The sequence below is a fragment of the Desmodus rotundus genome, chromosome 4 (genome assembly GCF_022682495.2).
Source record: "Desmodus rotundus isolate HL8 chromosome 4, HLdesRot8A.1, whole genome shotgun sequence".
Lineage (NCBI taxonomy): Eukaryota > Metazoa > Chordata > Mammalia > Chiroptera > Phyllostomidae > Desmodus > Desmodus rotundus.
Genome location: NC_071390.1, coordinates 84,960,955 through 84,968,126, shown reverse-complemented (window position 1 = coordinate 84,968,126; position 7,172 = coordinate 84,960,955).

Here is a 7,172-nt window from a genome sequence, read left to right as displayed (position 1 = left end):
ACTCCTCTCCCTGGAATGTTTTTATCCCTCGTCTTCCTTAGGTCTAATGAGACAATTCAAATTTATTCTTCAAAACCCTACTCAAGAGCAACTTCCTCTGTGAAGCTTTCCTTGATCTTCTCTTAAACCCTTTTATTTATGAGTCTACTTCCCTTGCTAAACCATGAACTCTTTAGGAGCTGGGACTAGACTGTATCTAACTCAGTTTAGTATGGTAACCCCAGCACATTTTTCATTGGTTAGAGTACTACAGTAGGTTCTCAGTATCAGTTAAAGCAAGCTACATCAAAATTCTCGACTATCCCTACTACCAGTCCTTACGTGGGGTATTTAAAAATCAGTTCTCAGTATAAAGCAGATCTAAAGTTCTGTGATTGTACTCAACACAGTTACAAGTATATTATTACTAGGTATTACCTAGCATTCCCTAGAAACTAAAGACAAGCACCCCAAATCAGAGGTAACTGCTTGCTGCTTTTCAAATATACATGGCTGGTTATTGTAATGAGAAATATATATGGCAGATAAAGAGAGAGAGCAACCAGGGCCTTTGCTAAGCTTTGATTACATTTCCTTGGATTTGGGGAGGAGTATGCATTCTTTCAAACTATCCAATCTCTGTCCTGGCTCTTCCCAGGGCTATGTTGGTGCCTCCCCCATCCAATCCCTTTCCTGGATCTTCCAGGGTTTCATACCCTTATCCTACACACCTTTACCCACATTTTCCCAGGCTAGACTCTTCCCCTTCATGTTTGCCATTTTGGCTCCTACAGCACATGCCTCATAGTTTCACCTCATCATCTGGCCTCCACTGCACACGCACTTAGTGGAAGCACTTCCTCCCGCACCATTTTAGCTTCTACTGCAAATGTGCCCAACAAAAGAATTTCTGCCTTACTGTTTATCCCTCCCCATAGTTGTTCCCTGGGGTGACTAGAAAACCAGTCTTTCCTTCCTACTGGGGGAATGGAGGAAAATTAATCCCTTTGGCAAAGCCATGCAGCTATCCTGCTATCCTCTGGATTTTCTGTAAAACCATTGTTTCCCAACTTAATCAGGCTTAGCCAGTTTTCTCCCTTTTCTTTTGTTAGTACCCAACTGGCTGCCTGTACTAACAGTTTGTGTAGAACTGTGTTTTCCCAGAAAACCAAACCTCCTTCTTAATAGTATATCCTTTTCTCAGCTACATCTCAGGGAAACTAGGAATTACCAGCAATATGTACATGAATGCTGAAAACTGTGTTTAAAATTGGAGCCAATGTAGGTTCCTTCAAACGTGTTATATGGCAAGTGTAACATTTGTTGCACAATTTATAATCACTACACTTCAGAACCTCGGATTTGTGAACAGGAGAAAGAGTGGTAGCCTTCTCTGCTTGACCATATTTTCTGAGGATGTCACCTCTTAGGAATCCTAGTTCACTTAGTGAATCCCTAACTCAGTAGGCTAATTAGGAAAAATAATGATAATACCATGTTAATGGCCTGAAGCCACATCAACCCAAAATAATGCTCCTGTCCTTTCAGGAGACAGGAAGGGGAGTGGGAGCAAGAGCTGAATTCAGTATTCCTTATTAGCCATTAGGAATAAGGTTCAGCATCAAAATGTATCAAGTTTGGCTTGACTCTAAGGGCTATTGGGTTTCAATGCTTTTTTCCCAGGGACCTGGGCAGCTTTCTAGTTAGCACAGAGGACTACTCCATAAGACTCCCTAAAGCATCACTAACAATTTTGGGGACTGGAGACAGTAGTATTTACCAGAAGCTGCCTCAGAATAAGAGGTATAATGACAGGAATGCTGCAAAGAGCCTCTTGGGAGAATTGATGGAGGATCTCTGTCCCCCCAAAAAAAAGAAAGAAAGAAAAGAAAAGAAAAAGAGCATTCTGAATAACAAGTGATTTCAGGAGGATGAGACAAATGCACTTGAACTGCAGGGCTTCATTTTTGTTCCCAGGGGATTTGGCATTAGAATTTCGTCCCAGGGACCTTCTTTCCTGCATTTTCTGGAGAAGAGGAATGCCACCCAACCACATGACTACCTGGGAGGCATACGGTGCTTATCAAGTTACTTAACTTCTCACTACCATTATACTCCATTATCTAAGAAGAGTAGAACATTCCACAGAAGCATGTTGAGATGATTGTAAATGAATTAACATGCTTAAAATACACAGAAAACAGCCCAGCAAAAGTAAGCACTCAATGACAGTAATTTTAAAACTCCAAAATATTAGTTCAAAATAGTGCCAAATTAACCTCTAGGCAAGGATGACCACAAACCTTGATGTTTATTTAGCCTTGTCCTTGGAACTTTTTCAGTACCAGTTCTACTGTATATTATAATTTTTAGACATGAAGGACAAAGTAACTATAAATAAGTTGTGTAGGTCACAAACCTGGAAAAAAATTAAACGTTTTCCCTTTCTTGGAGAAGATGAGCCAATTGTAGCTAATAACATGACAAAATCATTTCTTCTTGAGAATACACTCTTCGACTTACCCATCTGGAAAACACAGTCCTGAAAGAGCTATTGAATTCTGTGAAGTACAAATCTCAAAGTCTCAATCTGCTATTTTAATTCTTCCAGTAGGATTCTTTACTATACACATGTCCCTTTATGACTACAACCAAAATATAGCTCTGTAGGCTGAGCAACGGGTATCTCTCACTCTGGGGATCTGTGTCTTTGTTTCTCAGTAACTCAGGAGACAACCAACACTAAAGTTCTCTCCATTTGTACATTATTACAACAAAGCTATGATGTTTGTAGCCTTATTCAGTAATGTAAGTTGAAAAATACTTGCAAAACTAGGTTCTTGGCAAGATAAGCTACTCTCAGCAATCATTTTGAAAAAGTTGAAGAGAAAGACCAAGAAATTGAAAACTTATTTGAAAAAAATAATAAAGGAAAACTTCCCCAATCTGGTGAAGGAAATACACATGCAAGTCCAGGAAGCTGAGAGAATCCCAAAGAAGTTGGACCCAAGGAGGAACACATGCCAACACCCATCATAACTGCATTACTCAATATTAGAGATAAGGAGAGAATCTTAAAAGCAGCAAGAGGAACAGAGACAGTTACCTACAAAGGAGTGCCCATAATACTATCATCTGAGTTCTCAAAAGAAACCTTACAGGTGAGAAAGAAGTATTCAAAGTCATGGAAGGCAAGGTCTTACATCCAAGATTATTCTACCCAGCAAAGCTATTATTTAGAATGGAAGGGCAGATAAAGTGCTTCCCAGATAAGGTCAAGTTAAAGGAGTTCATCATCACTAAGCCCTTATTATATGGAATGTTAAATGGACTTATCTAAGAAAAAGAAGATCAAAACAATGAACAGTAAAATGGCAACAAACTCACAACTCTCAACAACTGAAACTAAAAAACAAAAACAAAAACAAACTAAGCGCAAACAACTAGAACAGGAACAGATTCACAGAAATGGAGATCACATGGAGGGTTATCTGTGGAGAGGTGGAGGGGGAGAATGTAGTAAAAGTTACAGGGAATAAGAAGCATAATTGGTAGGTACAAATTAGACAGGGGGAGGTTAAAAATGGTATAAGAAATGGAGAAGCCAAAGAACTTATATGTATGACCTATGGATATGAACTAAGGGAGGAGAATGCTGGAGGGGGGGGTGTGCAGGGCAGAGGAGTGTAAAGGGGAGAGAAATGGGACAACAGTAATAGTATAATCAATAAAATATACTTAAAAATAAGTTGAAAATACATCCATAAAACAAAATTATCTGTCTCTTTCTTTAGAGAATGTAGTATATTTATCTTTCCATTATTTAGAAGGATCCTCAAAAGCCAAATGAAGCAGATACTTGGGATTTAATTGAACACTGCATCTAAAAAATAAAATACTACTACCTTGCAGATGGTATATGCTGAATATACCATAGGGAACAAAATAGACAGGAATCCTAACTTCATTAAACTTAATCTAAGCCTATACTTTCAGGTTGAGTGTGCCTAAGAATGACCCGGGAAGCTTGTTTGAAATGTAGATGCTCAGGACTTGGATTCTGATTCAGACAATCTGGGATAAGCCTTGAAATCCGGACTTTTTTAGTGGGCACCCCATGTGATGCTGGAGCAGATCATCCAAGAACCACACACTGAAAACACTGGAGGAGTAGACGATCCAGGCAAACCTTGCTAAGGGAGGGGAAAAAAAAAGGTTTGTGATTCACATTTTCCACAGGAGTAATTTATAATGAAAGGACACAGAAGATAAGCATCAGCCTTCCCCATCACCTTGGAAACACACAAAAAGCATATCCGTAAGTGGGAAAAAAAGACTCCATTTTACAGGGAAATTTTGCGTAAGATGCAAGTTTGGTGGTTATTCAGGCAGTTTCGGCACTCAGTCTTCCAGCTGTGACCAAGTCTCTCAGGACTCTTCGGTACGTGTCCAGCCTCTTTCCCAAGCCCCTCTGAGCTGTTCAGAGAACAAGCCAACTGAATCAACATGAGCTATATTTACCCCAAGTGAAAGACTATCAATACTTGAGATAGCAGCAGGGAATTCTGACATCTGGTAGCACCAGATGATTAAGAAAGGCATTTGGCAAATCAATATAGGTGAAGCTTAGGAAAGACAGCTGCTTTATGGGGTCAGGATTAAACCAAGCTGGTTAGAGGGAGAACTTTCTCAAATACTGGCAGGCTTGCCTGCCAGTACGGGAAACTGCTCCTTAATTCTCCAAGATACCCATCCCCACAGACAACTATACAAAGCAACTTGTATTAGTGGGTATTATTTCATGTAAATGTAGTGTAAAATTTGAAATGCATTCATAGATTATTTAGTATTTCTTTTCTGAAGGCTCAAATACTAAGAAACTCTGAATGGCTTTCATCTGTAAGGTTTCTTGTGGGAATTTTGGTCTATTTATCCTATTGGGGCAGCTGCCATAGACAAGTAATGTAGCCAATGGTAGAGATTTTTAGTAAGGTATGGAAGGCAGCCTTCTAAATCTTCTAGTAAGGCAGCCTGCTCAATGATCCTGAATGATCCTTCTAGGAAATACAGAAATTCCCATAAAGTTCTTCCCTTTGAGTTAATATATTAATGTCTCTGTTTGAAATACTAAGGGTATCTTCTATATCTGGGAGCTCAAGCAGCAGAGAACAGGGAAAAGGTCTGGAGTTGAACATCAAAGAAAATAATTTATGAGTCAGGAAGACAAAGTTTACATTATAGTAGACATTAAGCAAATTTCAGAGACCCACCTGATAGAGGATAGACATTAAGGAGGAAATTCAACCGCTGCCTGATGGGAAAAGGGAGAAGGGATTGGAAGGAGCTCAGTGTTTCACCCACATGACCTGGCACTCTGTGTCCTTAGGATTTGCTTACTCTTCACTCTAGCAATTATGTATTTCTTTAGCAAGTATTTTACCAAAATACCAATAATGTGTTCTGTCCAGGGCTGAGTGCTGAAGATATCAAAGTAAACAAAGAATAAACTCCCACACCTGCCCTGCTTTCCTTCATTACTCAAAATCAGCAGATTATGCAAGAAGACTCACAATTTAGGAGAATGAGGAAAGCGTGACTGATGCCACGTCTCTAAAATTCTTTGACCTGTTCCGGTATCTTATCTATTGTCTTTGTGCTGATTACCAAGAATTCACTTCAGGGAGTTGCTCTAGAACACATCCATTTAAAAAGGAAAACAGATTAAAGCCATTAAATAATTATCAAACAATTTAGTATTGCTTTAAGTATTTAAAATAAGAATATTTAATACCTTCAAAGACAGTTTTCAACCTGAGTTTTCCCATTACCCAAATTATTTTCTAACAGTCTGTTAGTTATGAGAGAAGAATATTAACCAACTGGTTAATGGTCCTTAACCATTTTAAAGAGTTCAAATAGTCTTTCTTAGGTCTTGTTACTTACTTTTATTGCTGCTTTCCATTGAGCACTCTCTATGGAAATTATTTTCAAAGTTATGTCAGTTAAATGAATAGAGAGATCAAGAAAGGCATCTATATTTGACCTTCTTACACATTATCTAAGTTGCCAACTATCCCAATTCTCAGATATTAAGAACAATAATTATTTGCTAAATGCCAAAAACGTGCTAGGCATTGCACTACATCTTGCATAAGCATTTACTCATCATCACATACAGCAGTTTTATCAAGTAGGTTCAATCCCACTTCGCAGTAAACCAAAGCTTAGTTAGAGAGGTGGAGTTGACAGAGCTAGTGAGCAAAAGTGACAGATCCCAGATCAGGGGACAAGACTCCTAAGTCTGTCTCCCAACCGCACTCCACCATATCAATACCTAAATAAAGTCTGCTATTAGTTCTCAGGGATGTGAGTAATTTTGATGTGTCCAAAGCCACAAGGAAAGAAAGAACCTGCAGTCTTTGCTAGTCATGTATAGAAATAGATATAGATATAAATTATTGATCTGTTAATTTTAGTATTCAATTTCTTTTTATGTAATGGAGTTAAATATGACATTTTGGCATTTAAATATTTTAAGCTGAATGAGTTAAAAAAAAAAAAAGCAGCAGAACCAAGAAGGTCACTGTGCCCTCCCCTCCATGCCCTTCCTGAAACAGGTCATAAAGGCCTCACGGGAGAGGGGCCCTCCCTCTAGCAGACAAAAGGAGCATCCTAATCTCTGAAGACAAAGGGACACCAAGAAGAAACTGGGCAAACAGGCCTTGCTAAGATTCTCTAGTTTACCACACTTACCTCATACTCCTTAACCTTTCATATTTCTCCATAGCTGGCCACTCTTCATCAAACCTAGCATAAAAACAACCAGTTCTATTTCTCTAAGTCTTCATTTCTTTATGAAGTTTCCTATGTCACACAAAACATATATTAAATAAATTTACATGCTTTTCTCCTGTTAATCTGTCTTTGCTAGTTTAATATTCAGATATAGCCAGGGACTCTAAGAGGGTAGAGAAAAACTTTTTTCCTCCCCTATATTTGTTTACTTATTCTTTGACTATTTAGTCTGGCAAATTATTTCAAAAGATAAAAAGATATTTGATAAGCTCATTTGCTCTAAAAATACAAGAAAAAATAAAGTAGGGTCAAGGAGATCAAGAATATAGGAAGGCAGTAGCAGATGGCCGTACTAATAACAGAGCAGGCCTCATTGAGAGAATGAGATTTGAGTGATG